The sequence below is a fragment of the Lichenostomus cassidix genome, chromosome 4 (genome assembly GCF_008360975.1).
Source record: "Lichenostomus cassidix isolate B80296 chromosome 4, HeHo_3.0, whole genome shotgun sequence".
Taxonomy (NCBI): Eukaryota; Metazoa; Chordata; class Aves; order Passeriformes; family Meliphagidae; genus Lichenostomus; species Lichenostomus cassidix.
In genome coordinates, this window is record NC_139484.1 from 17318018 (window position 1) to 17338516 (window position 20499).

The 20499-nt window shown below is 39.8% G+C and overlaps 1 long non-coding RNA gene across 4 annotated transcripts in view; it reads right to left on the bottom strand.

Annotated features, from left to right (window-relative positions):
• The window catches only part of LOC146437955 (uncharacterized), a 319641-nt gene that overhangs the window by 18753 nt on the left and 280389 nt on the right, over positions 1-20499 (bottom strand). For all 4 annotated transcript variants that reach the window (XR_014852002.1, XR_014852003.1, XR_014852000.1 and 1 more), the window contains 2 exons: positions 17860-17996; positions 11802-12024 (listed from right to left, as the gene is read on the bottom strand). This is a non-coding gene — a long non-coding RNA (uncharacterized LOC146437955). The remainder of the gene's footprint in view (positions 1-11801; positions 12025-17859; positions 17997-20499) is intronic.

Sequence of the window (20499 nt, forward strand, 5' to 3'; positions counted from 1 at the left end):
AAACAAAGTATTTTGCTTTAGATCTCAGCTGCAGTCAATTTATTCTTTGAGCCTCCTAATTTAAAACCCATAAGACTTTGGTGTCTTTGCCTATATCAAAGTCACGCACAAATTGAAACAGCCCTGCTCACATCCACTCAAATTCAGTAACACCAATGCTCTCATTTTGCAATGACCTGAAAATACTTCTGTATTCTCTTTGTTTCTACCTGCTTCTTTATTCCCATCTTCCAATTAAACAGTGGAAAAATTCAAAGTACCTTCTAATTGAGAGTAATCCAAAATGAAAGCTGGCTTGAAGGCTGAAATCAAAGAGCTGAATAGGATATCTTTACTTACACCAAACAGCCCCACGATAACATCTAGCAGAGAATGATGGCTTTTCTCCATAAAAGCCAGGGTCATACTTGCTGTAAAGGAATACAAAGCCACAGAGTCTAGTGCAATAAAAAGTACTGGAGTATAATCCTCAGCTACTGCAAATTGGCATCCTATTCTTTGGTGTATGCTCTGTGTCAATGTTCCCAGGGCTCAGAAGTGTCCTTTTCCTCTGAGAATTCCTCAGGATGGGCAAAAGTGGTGCCTAAGAGTAAGATGAGAGGGACTGATGGAAACATCAGTTGGAATCCCTGCTAAATCAATGTTTTATTTAACATGATAACTAGAACAAATATGGCAAAGACTTTGGATGATGTTGCAAATTTAAAACAGCCTGGAAGCACTTATATTTCATGTTTAAAATTGTCAGCACTCAGGGAAGTGTCTGTGATGTTGCTTTGAAGGTCTTGTTAGCACCTTTAGGAAGGGCCTGGTTCTTGGTCTCTGTTCAGTGGTGATTGCCTCAAGGTACAATATGCCCCAGGGGCAAACACCTCTCTGAAGCCACCAGGGACATTAGCTGTTAACAACAGCAGAGCTCCATGCTTATCCATAAAGGGCCAAAATTAAGAATTTCATCCCCCTGAGATCCTGCAGAGGGAGGTCACTCCAAAGCAGAAACCTGGCCCTCCAAGGATGTCCAACTCCTACAAACTATGAAGAGGATGATGACCAAGACGTACATCAGTAGGAGCCTTCAGTAGACACCTGAAGATACTGGATGGATCCAGATGAGGGGCATGGGAACTGTTAAAATTTAGCAGTAATGCTAGACACCTCGCTGCACAGCTGTGCAATAACAGGAGATTGACAAAGAGTGGAGATTTTTGCCCTTTCTGCTATGGCTTGCTCAAAGAATTTTGGACTGCCTTAGCAGTCAGTCACATACTGCAAGAACACTTTCATGTGTTCCAGCTCTATTTATTATGAGATCCAAAAATCAGATGTTGGTTTCTCATATTGTAACTCTTAACTGAGTGGTAACCCTGCAGCTTCACCTCATATTTTCATTCTAGCTGCTGTTTATTTCCAGAATCCCAGCAAAAACCCCTTGCTTTATGACACACCAATTCATGCCTAGTTTAAGCCTTAGGCCTCCTGAGGTATTACAGAAAGATAAGATCCACTGAGAGATGTGTAGGCTTAGTCACCCAATAAACAACATTTTACCAGCTGGGCATCATGCCCTTATCAGATTGTGCCTTATGTATTGTATTCTCTAGTCTGCAAGTGCTTTTCTGGGATCAATTAGAAGCAGCATTAGAGGAAAGAAAAAATCCTTACTGAGGTATTTCACCACGAGAAGGATTTCTTTGCTGCAAACCAGCTAGGCTGTTAAAAATCAGGTATGCTTCAAGGAGAGCAGCAACTCATATTATTTGAGCAGACATCCTCCTAAACCCAACTGGGCACTGCAGTTGACTCCAGAGCATTCAATCCATGATATAACTGCTGTGCAAATAGCAGAGAGCCAGGAGAGGGTGCTCAACAATAAGCAGAAGATCCTGTACACTGAGCAGGGCCTGGCAACAGGGACACTGCCACTGACATGGAATTGCCAGAACTGACATGGAATTGCCAGAACCAATGTGAAGAATATAGGACCTCTTAATTAATGTTTTAACATTTTCAAAGGGATTTTAATTTAGCTCTTGAAAAAATATTTTTGAATACAGACAAGTCCACCTGATAATATTTTAAAAATCTGGGATTCTGCCAACTAGATTTTAAGCATAAAGAATTAAAATTTTACCCAAATCCCCGCCAGCAAAGGCTATGAAAGTCTCCAGTCAGTCAACAGAAAACATAAAGTATGGGGATCTTAAGGAATCTGAATTAGGGGAATTTGTGCTTAACTTGCTTGGACAAAAACAGTACATTCTAATGCCCAAAAAGTACTGAGATGCTCAAGGTTTTTGATGCTCAAGGTTTTTGGTGCTTGAGATGCTCAAGCAAAGTTTTCATTGCTTTTCTTTTTCCAATTTTGAACAAATGGATGCTAACTGGAATAAATCGATGGTTTTCAACATTCGACAAATAAAGCGGTATTTCTTCAGTATAGGAAATATCACCTTTTTGCAGAGAGTTTTTAAAATAGAGAAAAAAAACCCAAATACTGCTTTTGACATTGAAATATCCAGTTAGAAATAATTACTACTATTATAGTAATTGTCTTTAAAAATTGTGCTTCAGCAAGAGAGGCAGAACCTCAGGTGTCTACACAGCTGCTGCAGGTGGCAGGCAGGAACCAGGACTCCAGGGAAAGGTTATATCTCTGCAATGTTGATCTGTGAGGCTGAGCAGGATGGAAATCTGGAGCTATGGTTTACTAATGACACATCCTTTATCTTGTAAACTGCAAAGGTTATTTTACGGTCTGTGTTGCTTCTAGCACAAAAAGCTACATGGGATTACATTTGCCATAGCAGAATGAGAAGGGAAGAAAAGAAACCAACAAAGGAGGTGTGAATTTATCAATTAAATTTGAAGCAGGAGTTTTTCATGGAGTCTACTGTCACAGCTGCCTAAATTGGAAAACGATGAAAATTCAGGCTCTCTGGACTGAGTAAATGACTATAATTTGGAGTTAAATGACATAGGGATCAAAAGTTGACTCTATTTTCTGATTCTTTAGCCCTGCTTTTCCTCATTGTTTCTTCTTGAGCTTCCTACTGTTTATAAAATTGAAAAATCAAGCTGAGCTGAATGTCCAATGTCTTCACTATGATTGAATCTCCCTTTCTGTGCACGTGATTGACAGCAGCAGAAAAGAATGTTTTCCTTAGCTAACAAACACTCACTTTGCCTTCATTTCATCTGCCTTTGCATGGGATCATTCAGCCCTTGAAAAGAACATGACTGGGAACTGCCTGCTTGTTGGTAATCTCCAGGTAACTCAGAGAGATACTCAAACCAGTTCTGCCAGATGGAAGAGTTTCATCCATACTTGCTCAGGAAAATGGCAAAACACCTCTTGAGCCTATTTGTCAAAGTCCCTGTACGAGGTTTAAGGTCCTTGTTCACTTCATTGTCTGTGCAGGGGATAACACTGATCCACAAAGACATTGTTTTTAACAGCAGTTTTAAGTCACTGCAATTTTCAAGCCCTCTGTGGCATTATCACTTTGTTATTTGCATATGTGGAAGAGGAAAGTCAGAAAATATTGGTGCACTATCTGAACAGCATCCACCTTCACAAAATCTCATCTAATGACTTCTGAAGCCAGACACTACAAAAGCTGGTGTCTGTACCAGGCTATTTAAAACAGTATAAATAAGACTCAGAAGTAAGATAAATTCCTATTACATATGCTAACCAACCAGTATTTCCCAATTAAACCAGCTAAGGGTAAAAAAAAAAAAAGACAAAACCAAAAACCTAACACAAAAAAACACCTCAACCAACGCCAAACTCTGAAACCCAGGAATACTCCATTCTCTTTAGCCTCTATGACTTTTATTTAAGGGATCTCAGCTGATATTACTGCTTAGCTCTTTAGGAAATCTGGCTATTTAAACCTTTTCACATGAACTTCCCCATATATGCTGAAATATATCCCTATAAAGACACTGGTGGTGGAGTGAAAGGCTGATTTCCACAGAGAAACATTATTATGCCTTATTCAGAGATAACAGAGACATCTCTGGGCTAACAGTACATGAAAGGCAGCACAATTACACTCGAAACCAAGGGGGGCAGAGCTCCCTTTGCTTTGGCAGCCCAGTGCCCAGGCAGAGGACTTGCAAACTCTGAGGAAGAGGGAACTGAAGGGCAACCACACATTTTTTTTCTAATGAGTACCCAGAAATGATTTGATTCAAAGTGAAGTCAGTGGTCGCAGAAAGTTGGGAAAGATGAGGGAAATATTAATGACATGGCTGTATTTCAGCACCTGCTCTTTTTTTGTTTCAGGTGTGTTTTACTGGGCCAAATGTTATGGTGTGAGAAAGTCCATGAGAACATAAGGCCATACAAGGTCAGAAAAATGAAAGCACAGAGTATAACTGTTGAGTTGGGGAGAGTAAGCAGTACAGAGCATGAAAATGAAAAATATTGACAGGGAAAATGGTGGTGGTAAGACAAGAAGACTCAGGGAAAGGAAACTCTGCAACATCAAGGATCAACTCTGGTCCAAGGAACAATGGAAGATGTCTCCATCCTGTGGCTTGGCCAGTAAAGACTTTGGATGTCTGATTGGAGTAGTGACTGTGTTAATGCTCAGACTGAATAGTTTTACTGGGTGCATTAGCCTATAAGGCATGCTTTATATTTTTCACTTATGCATATCCTGTTTGTACACAGTGTAACTCTGAGAACGACAATTGGGACACATATAAGAGAACTATACACAAGTATAGTGGAAAAGACACAAAAATATGCTAGACTAATAAATAGCACACTCTAGCTTTCTTGTTAATCATCAGATCTGATCAGATAGCAACTAGTTAGCTCTGTATTTTCTCCCTGGCACAAGGCTGGATCAGCAGTAGATGAATATTTGCCATCTGTTCTCAAAATCTCTGAAGATCATCTTAAATACTCAGGTCAACAGGATCCTTACCTGGTTGCTAATGTTGACAACTACAGTTCTTTGATGCAGAACTTTAATTGAATTAGATGCTTCAACAGTCACTGATTCATCATTCTAGTACTCAGTGCAACTCAGATGAAAAATCTGCATGTTCCCAGTCCTTCAGAGTCAGCCTTACTAGGACAAGGATTCTGTCCATCCCAGAAGCTATTAAAGATACAAACATTGTGGCACTGAATCATTTTTATGTGACTGCTGGAACACCAGCCTGAACTAGGGCTGTATTTACATTAATCAGTTTGGTAATGGTCTTCTCCACTTTTTTTTTTTTTAAAGTTAAAAAAAGAGAGAGGGATTGAAGGAAAGACTAGAGATGTTGAAAAAGAATAGGAGTTGCAGTGACATTAAATGAAATAATATTGGGCCGCTGCAAATCAGTGTCTAACCACTAATGACAAGCTGTGGATATATATATACAAACAGCCCTAATAAAAAACCCCCACTATTCCAATCACAGCAAAACATTCAATACCTAATGCTACCAATTCAATCATAAAGGCTTTCAGCCCTAATTTGTAATGCTGGACTCATAAGTGCTCTACTCTTCCTATTGTCTTACAATTATGCTTCTGGGGTAGCTTTCAGGTTTGGTCACACCATTGTTAGGTCCTTCAAAGACATCCCAAAGACAAGACTGAGGGTGGACTATTCTCTCCTTTTTTTCCCCACATATGTTTAAAAAAAAAAAAGGAAAAAAAAATTTTGGCTTGCTCTTCTTTTTCAAGGCAGGATAGTCTCCAGCAGTCCCACCTGGGAACAATCCAATCCCAGCCACCAAAACTCCCCACTTAGGTATCTGAAAGCAGATGTGCTGGGCACTGAGCCATTTCCAAGTCTGGCCCACCACCAACTGCAGGGCTATTCATGGCAATATGATTCATAACAATAAACGTTTCTGAAGTGCTTCTCATTAAATTATCTGCACAAGCTGATGGTAATTCCTCCGTGATGTGGAACAAGGCTTTGCAATGCTGGGAGCTGGCTAAGTGCAGTGCAGGGGAACATGCAGGCTTTCACATATTTTTGTGGCAAACTCCATGCCTTGCAGCAAAGCATTCCTTGCAGCAAGACCCTGCAGCAGCTCATGAGAATCACGAGTCTGGAGGCAGAGGTGCAGGATCATTTCTCTGAACTTGTACCTGAAATTCTTCCCTTTCTCTGCATGCTTTTCTGTGAAAGTGAAAAAAAGCTCCAGCAAACATTAGGCTCCTAAATCCCCCTAGCTTTAGCATTTTCACTGAGAATAAAAAAGGAAGACGCTATTCGGCACAGGCTCATGGAAATGAATTGGGGAGTTCCTGTCCCCTCCATCATGCCTTAGTCCTCTGCACTCAATAAAGCCCTATTTCAAGATCTTGCTATAGACATAAATGCTCAGTCTCATAGCATCTTTAGAGGGATGTGTAGTGATATATATTCACATGAAAACCTCTAAATTCCTTGACTGCAAGGAGTTTTATAGCTTGCAAGTGTGGCACTATTATATACTGCCCATCATACCAGGATACCAGAGTTTGAAGTGTTGCTACCAGCCTCATCTAGCATAAAATATTGGCCCTTAATCTGGTTCCCCCATGAGGAGCCCTACTATCATGTCCACATGTAATCAGACCTGTGCAGCTGCCTACATGTTCTTTTTAATTGGATTGAAGTTAATCACAGTAGGATTAATTTGAAGAGATCAAGGAAACAGAGTGATATTTTGTGGAAAGCAGATGGTTTCTTCTGGATGGAATAAAGCTCTGAAAGCCATAGGAGGTGTTTAACTTCTCAGGTTTACCAAGATTAAAAGCTCAGGGATTCTGTAACTTAAATATAATATATTTAATCACATTTATGCCATGTCAGTGAAAGAAATCTTCAGAAACTAACTGTGTGGTTTTCAAAAGAAGTGGCTTACTGATGGGATACTAGCATCTGACAATCAGCCAGCACTCCTCTGAAGGGAGAAATGAAAACAGGCGTCCAACACTGGCATAATTATTCCCAAGCAAACAAAAGTTAAGCACCACTGTTTTCATGAGAACATCTCCTGCCTCTCCAAATGGCATGACATGTGCCATTGTTAAAAACTAACCATAATAAATGGCCTGGCAGTTCCCTCAAGCACTGACTTGTGATTTCAGCTACTTCCTTTTTGCCCCCTAAAAGGGAGTTTTTGTAAAGGAATCCTTTACCAAAGCACAGAGAAAGTACACATTAGTTAACTAAAACTTAACAACCTAACACATTGGGCACTTTTGAAAATCTGGACTTTAAAAAGTTAAAAAACACTTGAAGAATAATTTCATTACCAAGCTGCAATTCTTTTTCCATCTTTTACATATGCATGTAAAATATATCTGCTCATTCCCAGGCTCAAACACACAGAGACATCCTGATTCCTCTACAAACTCAGACCTTGCTGAAACACCGTAATTTGCATAATTTGTATGGGACATACATGCCAAGCATGTCACTACAATGAGGATGTAAACTAGATGAAACTGAGCCAGGAATAGCAAGAGCAGGTCTGCAGAGCAAGGGGAATGGGGGTCTCAGGAAAACACATGCAGGGTACGTGCATTGGTGTGTCCCTCAAATTTCAGAAAGGAGAAAATTTTCTGAACTTTTGATTCAAAGAGCAATCATTACTCAGCTAGAATTGGCCTCTGAAAACAGAATCTTGACTTACTTGAGAAGTCTGCCCACTTTAATTATATCCAATCATCTTGTGTAGGGACATTAAATAATATACATCACTAATATCATGGTCAGAATACCATCAGGGTGAAATGCATTCCTTCATCCAAAACTTCTAACCAGAGCTTCCATATGATATGAGTAACTTTCCTACAGATGTGTCCCCTCATCTTTCACTTCCATTAAGTATTACAGCCTCCATTATCATAATAGATCAGAGCCTCACAAATAGCCACAATTTTACTTTCACAAAAAAAGCTGCCAAAAAACAAACCAATGAAACAAAGCAAAACCAAACAAAAACCCCACATATTATCAGTAGTCAGTATTTCCTATTAAGAGCCAAGAAATAGGGAGTTAAAACGCCAGAGCAGATCTTCACCTCTTTCTGTGCCTGCAAAAATAGAAGAAGGTGGAAGAACAACAGACTCTGGAAAAGGGAAAATGGAAAGCCACCTTTAGGGAAGGTGGCACAGCATTAAGACCAACAGGTTACCTCTGTACAGCCAAAGGTTTGCAGTGCACACCCCACTTACAACTACAGAAAACTTTACACAGAGAAGGCTACAAGAAGAATGAAATCATTAAGATGTATTTTAATCTGCTTTAAACATAACATAACTATTCCTTTGCTATAAGCATGTCTCATTTAAACCCCGGGGTCTAGTTCTCCTCCCATTATATGCATTTATTAAACATTTCATAATCTGCTAGTGCTGAGAGGCAATTTAGGGCAGGACCTCATAGTGATTATCATTTAGTGCAAAGGAGCTTATTACTTTACACCCACACTCCAGAGCAGTCACTAGAGATATGCCAGAATTTATATCTGCTGAAAGTAAAGCTTAGTTAAGGATATTAATAGATACACAATCATATTTTCCAGTTAGATTTACATAACTACAAACTTGTTCTATTGTAGAGTTCTGCTTTTCATCATGTAATTAAAGGTGATATACATGAAGCTGAAGGTAGTAACAACATAGTATATGTTACATTTTGACAAACTAAGAGATATGCTGCTAATAGCTAAGTATATTTACTCTACAATTGTTATAAATCCTGCAGGAAAACCTTTGGTTATATTACAGTTTAATTACAAATATGAAAAAGAATAATTAGGTGATCACCTTATAACTAAAACATAATTACACAGTGAGTGTAGAGATCACTTTGGGTTTATCCCACAAATGACAGCCCTTCTACTCACAGTGCACAGCTTAATTAATTCGGGGGTTCTAGGATCAGCAGCTAAAAACCAAGGTACTCCTACTTGGCCCTCCATACAAACAGCTACATCAGCTGTGAGAAAAATTCTGTCACTGCCACCTCCTCTTCTAATAAGGCTGCAAGCTCTCTGGGACAGAGGGTAGAGTAGTATGTACCTATACTTTGCACAGCTCAAAAGCTGAGGGCTTTGTAAATTGGCATTTAAAATTTCCAGGAATGGTACCTTTCCATAGATATGATTCCTTCTAAAATTATGGCCTATAAAATGTACCATTCCTTGTAAATTGAAACAAACTGGAGCTGCTGCCAATGATGGTAGCAGAGAGGCTTTCTCAGCAGATCTGCTTCTAGTCAGGCTGCAAAAGCTCTCAGAGGAGGATGAAAGAGTTAATTAGAAAAGAAGGATCAGAGTGAAAAAAAATAAGTAGAGTGTAAATGAGTGATTAGGGGGAAAAAACGAGAGATCAGTTTTAGAAAGGGAATTGTATTTAAATGCCAACTTCATCCAGCCGTCTGCATAATTCATGCAATACCTCTAGCCCATATGTGTCAGTTGATATCTGTACCTGTTTGAGGACATTAATCACACACCAGAACAGTCAGTTATTGTATTAAAAAAAAGATTGGATAGATAACGAAAACAACAGGTACAGGGCAGGAAGAACATTGATTCTAATGCCAAGGCACCACAGACATAGGTGGATGGAGAGTTTGACCTTCATTCTGTACCAGAAACAAGCAGTGTCATTTCAGAGGATTTTACTGGGAAAAATTGAGATTAGTCAAATATAGCCTCTGGGCAATTTTTTTGTCCAATTTCAGTTTGAGAAAAATAAAGAGTAAAGTAATTTGAAATTAATAATTTTTCAAAGCTGATTTTCCTGAGAAAAAAATCAAAGTACTTTCAAAAATTCAGTGCCTGTATAACGTGAAAATTAGACATCCATTGCTATTACAAGAAAAAAAATAAATTGAAAATATCTTTTTGATTTCTCAAAAGCTGTAAGAAAACCTTTATGTTGAACCAAAAAAAAAAAAAATCCCACCAAATTCAATGAGCATTAAGTCACACCTTTTGGGACAGTCCCTTGTAGACGAAATCCTTCTACACCCACAGATGAGAAAAGTCAAGATAAAAATTATCTCTGTCATTTTGCCAGCTTGTTACTACCCACAACACTCCCATTTTATTTGTCAAATACATAAGTTAGGATGGTTAGTAGCCACAAGTAGTGCCAGACCCTGAGTTACCTGTACTGTCTGCAGCTTGGGAGTGGACAAAGAGCATGGATACCCTGGGATGCCCCAGCCAGGGCTTATACCCACTGTTCTCAGTGGGTGCAGCTTGTCCTGCAGCACTCCAATCTGCTCAACAGTGCTCATCACTTGAACACAAGAGAAAAACCTGCTGGTACAATTTGCCCTGTCTCCCAACCCCTGTACAATGAGGACAGGGATCTCTCTACGTGAGAAAATACAACAGGACAAAGTAAGAACATTTAGTAATCAGTTCTGCATGCTGCAACCAGTTGCTTCCTCTTGATTGCTCCTTTTGTGTTAAGAGCTTGTCCTTCACACATCTCCGACAGCAGAGAAATTCTGCAGCTAATCAGTGTGCTAATGAAACAGTTGTTCTGCTAATAAAAATTTTTAGAAACTGGCAGGGAAAGAGGCAGATTTACAAATGAGCCTTCCTCTTCAGCTAGGGTTGCCATTCAACTCAAGAGCCACAAAACAGCACTTCAGCAGTGCTTAAGCTTTACTACTTCAACAGTTCACTTCTTTCTCCCCAGGACCATAAACCAATTAGAAATGTGACAGGAATTTACCAAGAACAACCAAGTAAATCCTACAGATATTACTATAATAAAGCCACACCTGAAGAGCCCAAATCCCAGCTGGGAAGGGAGTCTGCTGTGCTATGGACTGCCTGGCACACAGCAAGGGTCCTCACTTGTGACAGTGACACCCCATGCCTGGTGGGGACTCAGCAGGCAGCAAGAGACAACAAGGGGAAAATGAAATTGAAGAATATGCATTTGTACTGTGACTGCAAAGTCCCTGGTGATTCCCTGATGAAATGAGGCTCCAGAGATGGGAATTGCTCCCTTGTCTACAGATGAGAAAATTATTTTTGTGAGTATCACAGCTGCACAAAACTCAGCATCTTAATATTTAAAAACACAGGGGAGTAAGGGAGAAGCAAAAAGAAGGATGGAAAACCAGGAAAGGAAAAGGCCAAGTAACCACTGAGAAAACAAAGAGCAGGTGAAGGCAGCAGCATAGCTGACAATCAGTTTAAGCCCAAGTGAATTATCAGTTACTCTCCCTTTATTTTTAGGAGATTGGGGATTAATTAAAATGTATTGCCTGGTTGTTGGCTTTCAATTTTTCCTTTTTTTCTTTTCTTGATCCTGGCTTTTTACATGAGAAGGTGTCAACACATTGGCAAGAAGTTTTGCTGACACCCCAGAAATTTCCTCCATCTTGCTGCCCTTAGTGCCAGAGAGCCCCTGGGCACTGACAGAAAAGCTCATCTTTGTCCCACAAAGCAAAGCTCTCTCATTGACAACATGGCTCCAGTGAAATCTCTCTCTGCTAGAGGACTTTGCCAGGACACTCAGGCCACCTGGACAGCAAGATTTGCTGAGACTTTGACACGTGTGGTATGTCAACCTCAGACAGCATGCATGTAGGACCAGAGAAATCCTATTCCCAGCCTGGCTCCTTTGACAGCTACTCATGAGGCATTTAGTAATCAAGGGACTACATGTCCTACCAAAGTCCTTTGGCAAAGAAAAACAGAATTTGTACTTGGTATTATTTCAGATGTGAAGTTATAAGCTGCTTTTGTGCACTATTAAGTAAATAGTTAAGGACAAAGCAGTTTTTAACAAAAAGAGGTAGCGAGATACTCACGGATTAGTTTTGCACTTCAGCAAGCCTCAAAGAATTGTCTATAATATCTCCCCATTCTCAGGATGTAGCTTTTTCTTTTCAATGAGCCTGTCACCTCCTGTCAGCATCCCCTCTGCCTTCCTTCATCCTCTTAATTAACGACTGTGAGCTCTGCCTTTGTTCTCTCCATTCTGCTTTAAGCTAGGGAAATTAAATCGAAGGAATCCTCCAGAAGGCTTTGTACCTGCACATGAAGGTGTCATAAATAGCTTGTTAATGATTTCAGAAGTGACTAATAAGTAGCTACATTGGGTAACCTTTCAGCATGCTGAATAATTTGCTAAAAATGTAATCATTTTAATAGGGGATGGTTTAGTACTAGTATGGAACGAGACAAATTGAAACTCATACCAGCACTGTTGTTCCCTTGCACCTCTGTGACCCAGAGGCTTCCCCCCAGATGTGAATGCTGGGGCAGAGCCAAGAATTAGGGGTGAATTAACTCAAGGGCCAAAGCCTAAGGCAGATGTTAGGCCTAAACTCATTAAGTTTCCTTAGTAGAAAACCCTGTAAATAAACCAATCCAGTCCAAATATTTCAGCTAAAATAATTGTCATCTTCAAGGAATATCCCCTGCTGTGGTTTTAAGCCCATTTGGAGATAAAACACTACAGAGCTCCTTGCTCAGCCCTTCTTCCCTTCCCTCCCACTCTGGTGGAATGGGAAAGAGAATCAAAGTGAAACCTGTGGGCTGAGATAAGAACAGTTTAACGGTTGAAAATACAGTAAAATGCAATAATTATGGTAAATAATGATACTAAAAAGAGAGAAAAACCCAAATGATGCACAACATAATTTCTCACCACCCCTTGGCAGATGACAGATCCCCCTTCCCAAACCCAGATTGGACACATTTCCAGGTAACTCCCCCAGTTTATGCACTGGGCATGACATTCCATCGTGTGGAATATCCCTTTGGTCAGTTTGGGTCACCTCTCCCAGCTATGCTCCCTCCCAGTTTCTTTTGCAAACCTCCTCACTGGCAGAGCATGAGACAAGGAAAAAAATCCATGGCTTAGGATAAACACAATTTACCAAAAAATGAAAGCATCAACACCACTCTCATCCTAAATCCAAACCACAGCACTGCAACAGCTCCTGAGAAGAAATTAACTCTATCCCACCTGAAAGCAGGACACCTCCATAACTAATAAGTCCAATAAAAATTAATTCCTCAATTTTGTGCACCTATTCTGTCATTAAAACCCTGTTTCTAATCTTTGCTTGCAGCAGGTGCAACATCATAGCAGTGCACTGGAAAGTTATCAAATATTTTATGTTCTAGCTGTTCCTGCCAATAAACCAAAAAACTTTGAAAGTTGAGCAATGACCCTTGATGTACTTACTGTTCACATCCACGGCTGATTTTCAGAACTAAAGATTAAGGCAAAAATGCAATTAAGCAAATAATAAAAAATTAACAAAATTACTTGTTTGCAGAAGATTTATCCCTACACCCACATTCCTCAAACACATTCATATCTCATGCCTAAGGGGAACACATGTATTAACAGAAGCTTCATTTTTATAGATTTGTGCATTAATAGGGACTGAATAATGTGCTACTATGACTGGCCACATCCCAATTTGGGACATACTGAGACTACAGTTGCACCAGTGTATGGCTCTGATTGCTCCTGGCAGGAAAGTGCCCAGCATCAATTGTTAATAAACAATAAATCACTCTGGTATTGACCTACAAATTTAGTAAGATTTTGGGATGCTCGTGTCTAAACCAAACTGTATAGAAATTACAGAAAGACTCTATGAAGAATGAGCCCACTGAGAGCTCTGTGCCTTTATCATTAACAGACATGACACTGTGAACAAAATAAAATGTTCCTATGAATAGTGACAAGAAATCAGAGTGCTTCTCTTTCCAGACAGGCCAAGCAAAGGTTATTTTTCAACCACAACACTACCGCTTTCACAGTATCAGCAAGCATGTCACAAATCTTTACCCTGAACTAGAATGCTTGCTCTGAATCTGTCTAAGAATCTGTGATGAAACATCTAAATTTTTCCTTTTGAAATGGTTAGTCATTTGGAAATATCCTTGAAATTTTCCTCTTTTCAAATATTTCAAAATTCTTCTTAAAAACAACATAGTTCAACACAGGCTTTGGCAAAACATATATATCAAGGAGAAGTGAGATAGAAAACATCTGAATATTTATTTCTTTGAGCATTTCCCACCCCCACTTTTTCTGGATCTCGCGAGTCCCCTGCCAGATCTTGAATTTCCTTTTTCTCTCAGACATAGACCTCAGCTGGCTAAATTATCCCCACGAATGTGCAGCCATAGATCAAGGATCCCAGTCTCACAGCTAATAGCTCAGTGGTTCTGAGTGTGTAATGGTTGAGTTCCAGCAGTGAGAAACAATGTGAAGGTCTTCATCTGGGAACCTGATCCAAAACTGTCAAAAGGAATGGCAGGACATTTCTGTGTTAAAATCCAGGGCATGGAATCTGGTCCAATCTAAACAGTAGTTTCACTAAATGAAATGATTTTTTTTTTTTTTTGTCTTGCAGAAGGGTGTTCAAAACCAGATTACAATTTCATGCTTCAAATGAAAATATAAATCAGTGAAGAAGAAAATATTTGAATTAAAGCATGAAAATATCATAAGGGTTTTTCTTTTTTTTTTTTTTTTCTTTTTTTTTTAATTATAGGAGCTTGGAATCCCATTTAATGGTCCCTGAGGCTCACACACTCAAAGACCGTGACAATCTGTTTACGAGGCATGATGCTGGGGCTCTTTCTCTGCTTGGGAATGTGCTTGCTCCTTTGTTCCCACCCAAGTCATGTCTCACTAGCCTTGACTAACCTTCAATTCTGCAACTCTGATGCATCACATTTACTCTCTAGTGTACTTTGTAAACCTTGATATCCTCCTATAAATGGGAAAACATGACTCCACTGTAATTTCTTCTATTTGTAGGAAGATAAATGTGTATGGCATCAATGCTTCTTGGCTCTCTGACAGCCAGAGCTTTCACCTCCTGATCTGAGGTGAGTTTTAATGATGAAAATCAGTAGTGTTTTCTGACTTGGTACTCAGAGAGAGGCATTAGTAGACAGAGCTCCAAGTACTTTTTGATTAGTGAATTTCTCCAGGTAAGAAACTGATTGAGTAGTAATTTCCATGCTGAAGCCCTTTGGACCACAGCGGCATCCTTTACCCGTCAGAACAAACTAAGTGGCAACTAATTCCTTGACTTCAGTGGGCTGAGACCTTTCAAAACTGTATTTCACAAAAAGGATACAATCAAGTCAAATACAACGAACCCAAATAGACTGAGACCCTAATTTTGACAAGGTTTCTTATTAGTCCAAGACTCTTGCACGTTACTTTGTGGGAAAATAGCATTCGAGAGCCTATTTGTAGATAATTGTTACAAATACAAAAAATCTATGCTCCTACCTGAAGAAAGTACACAGGTGAGGTAAATAAATAAATTACACTTTTTAAAACGTGCGATACAGGAACAAGTTTACCACTTGAGGTCAATCTTACCAATTTTAGGAGAAATATAGTGCAGTTCACTTCAGCCTCCATTTCTCTCATTTCAGTAGCCATGATACACAGCTTGTGCAGACACAAGTATAACTAATAATTGGCTTATGTGTCTTGCAAAGGTAAAATCCCTGTGGATTTCACTGGGAAAATAACAACCAGTAAAATTATTCTACTGGTCCTTTGTACTAAAGAAGCCATTGGAAATTGTAATCTCTGATAAACACACAAGTTTTTCTGGTAAAAAGGACCATGGTAACAGAGCAGACAAGATGTAAATGCTTTATTCTTCCTAGGCTTTTGTGTTGCATTTTTATTTATGCATTTTCTAAGGTCAACTGTATACTGTGCAAAACCCTTTACAAGCCTATTTTAGCATCTGTTCCATACACTCTGTAAAAGCCTGTATTATTTGCTTGCTTTGATGTATGTGTCGATGCTTTATAGTGTTTACTGGACACATTTCCAAAAAAAAAAAAAAAGCAAAAACAAACTATGATTCTACTACAAACATTTGTTTCACTTTTCTGTAAATAACAGCAGCATTATACTTTCCTGTAACTGAATAAATCACTGCTGAACACCAGAAAAAGAAAAAAAAATTAACCAAAAACAGACCACAAAACTAGATCAAACCAAATGCTTACTGCTTTCTGTGAAAAATAGAGACCGGGGTTAGGTTTGTTAGTAGGTGGGGTTTTTTTTACATTAAAATGGATAACTTAGAAAGAAATGCTTTTTGGCTTAGTTTTTTCTAAATTCTGACATGAAAATGTAGCCAGGAAACCTTCTCTCACAATGCAATTTGATTTCATTTAAAATTTTATCTCTGAAATCAGTTGTCAGTATATTGTGAGAGACTGTGTAAGTTAAAACCTGCTGAAAAAAGTATTAGGAGAATAAAGCAATTTTTTTTTTGCTTTTGTGTCCTCCCAGCTTGAATGTATTACAGCATGGAGGTGCAGGAGCTGTCACCTGAGCCTGTGTGTGCTGTGATGTGCTGTGCAGGTTCCTCCACTAATGAGAAGCCATGAGCACACTCCCATGTCTGTCCTGCTGCATTTTACTCAGCCTCGTCTCTTTGCAAGGATCTCTTCTCATCACTTCTCAGCAGGGATTTCTTTGTCTCGCAGAGGAGGATGGAGACAGCTTGGTGGGTGTTTGTGGGTGTACAGCTTCTGAAAGCTGTATGTCGTAGGGAAAAATACTCAGCTGCTTATCTTTGCTGTCTCAGTCACTTTTTAAACAATATGAACTATAACTTAGGGAGGTACAAAGATAATTGCATAGAAAAAAAAAAAAAGAAAACTCCAGTGTTGGAAAAAGAAGATAAATATCACAGACACTGAAAATACAATACTTGAAGAAATAACCTGCATGCCTGACAACATGGACAGGTTGTATATGACTTCTCTTAGATTTGACCAGTAACTGAACCCCAGGAACTTAAGAAAAACATCTGCAACCTCAATTCCAACCTTTTGCTCTCATCACTAAATTTCAGCTTTTCTTTATCATCTGATTTCAGTAGATGACTTCAAATGACACAGTAATCTCTATGTGTTTGGGTTTTTTAAAGGGAGAAAGTATTGAGGGAAGCTACAGAAGGGATCCCTTCTGCCTTTCATGGGCTCAAGCACAGGCTGCAGGCATAAAATGAATCAGCTCTCCTCCAACAATTATACAAGACAGGGTGTTGAGCCCGTGCAGAGAAAAATGCCTGTTATAGGACAGTCCTGCCATCACCCCTCTTTTAGGGAGCAGCAAAATCCAGTTTTGCCTCTACAGCCAAGAAGCCACCTGCTAACACTGCCTTGCCTGTAACCCACTGCTTCTCCCTGAAATTTGCAGTTTCAAAAGGGAGATGAACAGACCCAAGAAGTTCAGCCTTCCCCACTGCTGTGACCTGAAGAGGGAGAACCAGCCTGGACCAAGCCCCGTGCTGCTAGTTCTCCAGGCAAAAGCATTTCGGGACAGCTCTGACACCTCATGGCTGCACCAGAACCCCAACACTCTCACTTTGAAAGAGCTCAGCTCTGAACTTCCACAGCTTTTGGGATGTATTTAGAACCATTAACAAATTTCAGGTTTTTGGTTTGTCAGCTCCCCATCTTTGAGCTACTACACAAGATGGCATTTCTCAAAGCTTGCCATGCTGCTAGGCAGCTCCCTGTTTCTCCCCTGAGCCTGCTTCCAAATAGGAAATAGGACAAATATGTAGGACAAGTATGAATTTTGCCATAGATGGAGCACAAGCAGGTTCAAAAAGACTTAGCTAGAGGCTCCCACAAAGGCTGTCATTGGAGATACATGGCTGAGTGTATAGTGTTGAAGCTGTGAAAGCAGAAGCCTGTTCCAGCATCAGCTGAGAGGCCTGCTATACAACTGATGGCACAGGTATATGGGAAAAATGGCTGAGCAAATGTTCTCTGGCAGACCTCTCCAGAGTAGTTTAAGATCTCACCTCTCTGACTGGCTATAACACATCACAGCTGACATACCTGTTTTATGCAAGCACTCCCAATTTGTTTTAGTTCAGAGAAACACAGATTCATTTAAATCATCCTCAGCACAGAAGCAGTTCAGAAATCTTGCACAGACTTGGGAGACAACGTGACTGTGAGGACAGGAATCCTTCCTGAAAGGATGAGAAAGGTAAGGAGTGGTACATCTTCTTCAGAACTCCCAGCAGACCCACAGGAGTACCTTGTCAAGACCCTAAAACAACAGGGGCAGATAGGGTTGAAGGGAGTTGGAGTTTATCCAAAGAAGGGTGAGAAAGCTGGTGAAGGGTCTGGAGCACAAGTGTTATAAGGAGCAGCTGAGGGAGCTGGGGTTGTTCAGCCTGAAGGAAAACTGATTTCACCGCATTTTGACTAGGAAGTACCTAGCAAAACTCATCTGAGAGAGAAGAGGTAATAAGGCAATAATCTACTTGGTGGAGACTGGCCACTACTGCCAATCTGTAATTCCCTCAGTCCCAAAAAGCCTCCATTTGGTGCCAAGTTCCATGAGACAGGCTGGGTTTGTTTAGCTTGCAAAGAGTCCTTGGGCAGTTGTTACTTCTAACTTCACAGTTTGCCTTTTAAGCTTATAATAAGATCATTAAACAAGTGATTCTGGCCTCCCTGCAAGACTGGAGACTTCTTTTCTGCCTCCTTTCCTCAGCCCCTTCTCCAGAGATCACTATTTTACTTTCATTTCTTGCCTTCCCGTTTCCTGTTGAATCACACTGTTAGAAATACATGTTTTGTGATCTCTTGTATTTTTCTTCTCAACTTTTCTTTCAAAGGTGCAAGAACAGCAGGAAAAAACCCACAACAACTCCTTCAGAGACGATCAGTTTCACGTTATGAACTGTAGGACAAGGTTTCCAGAAAGAAGGTTCTTCAAAAAGCAAAGAAGTTTCCATCCACCCTGCAAACAGAAGGTCACAGTTTTTCTCTGTGAGGTAGTCCTCACACAGACCTTCACAGAGGGAAAAGACCAGTTTAACCATCTCCCCATGATGCTGAAAGGGAGAAGAAAAAGCTGTTTTCCAGACGTGAGTAAGGATCAAATAAGGGGTTCACATGAAATTCAACTAGGAGGTACTGACTTGAGTAACTATCCCTCCCTGCACAAGCACCTCAGACTTGGGAGATGCCAGACGAAGAAGTGTTTCCTTTGTTGGAACAGTTAGAACACTACATCTGCAGTGTGGATTTTCCCCAGTAGACTGTTTTGGGGTTTGGTTGGGGTTTTTTGAACGTTTTTGAACTTCAAGTGGTTAAAACATACTACATCAAGAGTTTCCATGGCTGAACTACATGGTTTGCAAAAAAATACTTCCTTGAATTTCTTTAAGCCTTCATATGATATGTTTTCCTCACTCTACTCTAATACCTGAAGTCCTGGAAGAATCATAAAATAATTGTTTTCTGCCAGAAACTCATTTCACAGTCCTCCAGACATTGTTTTTCCAACTTGAAAAATCCTGAAGTGCTTGACCACTCCCTGAGGGTCAAGTACATTTTGATTGTCCTCGATACATGTAGATATCCCTCTCCTAAAGGGTGGGTTGTCAAAATATATCCTTTGGATTTTTTTCCAGTAATGTTACTCAAATGTAAGGCTGTCAGAAATACAGCGTTCAAGAGGTGGGGCTCATGAATTTATAGTGCTGTAATAATGACTTCTACCTTGTTGTCTGCTCCTTCATAATAATTCCTAACCTTCCGTCCACTTTTAGAACTGCTACTGATTAAGTCAGTGTTGAGATATCACTGACAATATGTCACAACCCTAACATCTCCCTTCTGAAAGACTAGCCTGTAGCTGATGAGCCATTACTGAGTATGCAGTTAGGATTGGATTTTTCTCCAGTATCCTTCACTTAGGGTGTATGGGTTCTTTTTACCCTGAATTTGATTTTTTTTACTTTGTTTTTTTTTTACCCTGAATTTGATTTTTTTACTATCCAGTAAAATTTTTTATGTTAAATTTTGATCCCAGAATTTTGATGTGTGTGGAAAGCACATTTTTAGGGTGGTTGTCTCCAGCAATATTGCAACATACCAGAGAATCCAATGAGTTTTGACGTAAAACAGCCAGAAACTATGTAAATAAATCAAAACATCCCAGAATTTTGATGTTAAATGACATTGCCCCTGCCATTCACAGGTAACAAACAGAAGAATGAAGGTTATACAGAGATTTCAACAAAGCAGAGGGCAAAAGATGGGTCTGCCACATCCTCACTTTTCCTCAGTGTGAGAAAGCCCTATTCTTCTCAAGCTGCTTTGATGTTCCTGGATACTCACGGTGTTTGAGGGGTCCACACAAAAGCAGCCATTTCCCTTTGCTTCCAGCAGTGGGAAGAATGTATGCAAAAGGGAAAAAAACCCACAAGTAAACGCAGGGGTGGAAGATGAGATCCAAGAGATTTTAAGGATGGAAGGACAGCCATACAAGTCCTTAAAATGCCAGAAATTTGTTACAAGGAGAGAGGTTAATGTCCTTAATGCCAAAACATTCATCAGCATCTGTCAAAGCAGTTACTCAACCTAAATCTAAAGAATCAGCTAAAACCTTGGTATCTTGTAATCAGCTGGCTGATGAGTATGGAGAAGCGTGTATGGAGTCACTTGAGCTGCAGAAAG